Source organism: Ipomoea triloba, chromosome 9 (genome assembly GCF_003576645.1).
Source record: "Ipomoea triloba cultivar NCNSP0323 chromosome 9, ASM357664v1".
In the NCBI taxonomy this organism is placed as follows: Eukaryota; Viridiplantae; Streptophyta; class Magnoliopsida; order Solanales; family Convolvulaceae; genus Ipomoea; species Ipomoea triloba.
The window spans coordinates 22,543,906-22,544,263 of record NC_044924.1 but is presented as its reverse complement, the minus strand read 5'-3'; the positions used below and the strand labels follow the sequence as shown (position 1 = coordinate 22,544,263).

At 12.6% G+C, this 358-nt stretch overlaps 1 pseudogene; it reads right to left on the bottom strand.

Annotated features, from left to right (window-relative positions):
- LOC116029759 overlaps positions 1–358 on the bottom strand; it is a 6,670-nt pseudogene that overhangs the window by 5,163 nt on the left and 1,149 nt on the right.

Below are 358 nucleotides of genomic sequence, written 5' to 3'. Positions count from 1 at the left end.
ATATATATATATATATATATATATATATATATATATATATATATATATATATATATATATATATATATATATATATATATATATATCCATGTTTATATACATACATGTATATATATCCATGTATATATATATGTACGTATATATATATATGTATATATGTGTGTATATATATATATACATATATATATATATACACATATATATATATACGTACATATATACATACATACATATATATACATACATATATGTATATACATACATACATACAGACATACATACATACATACATACATACATACATACATACATACATACATATATATATATATATATATATATATATATATATATATAT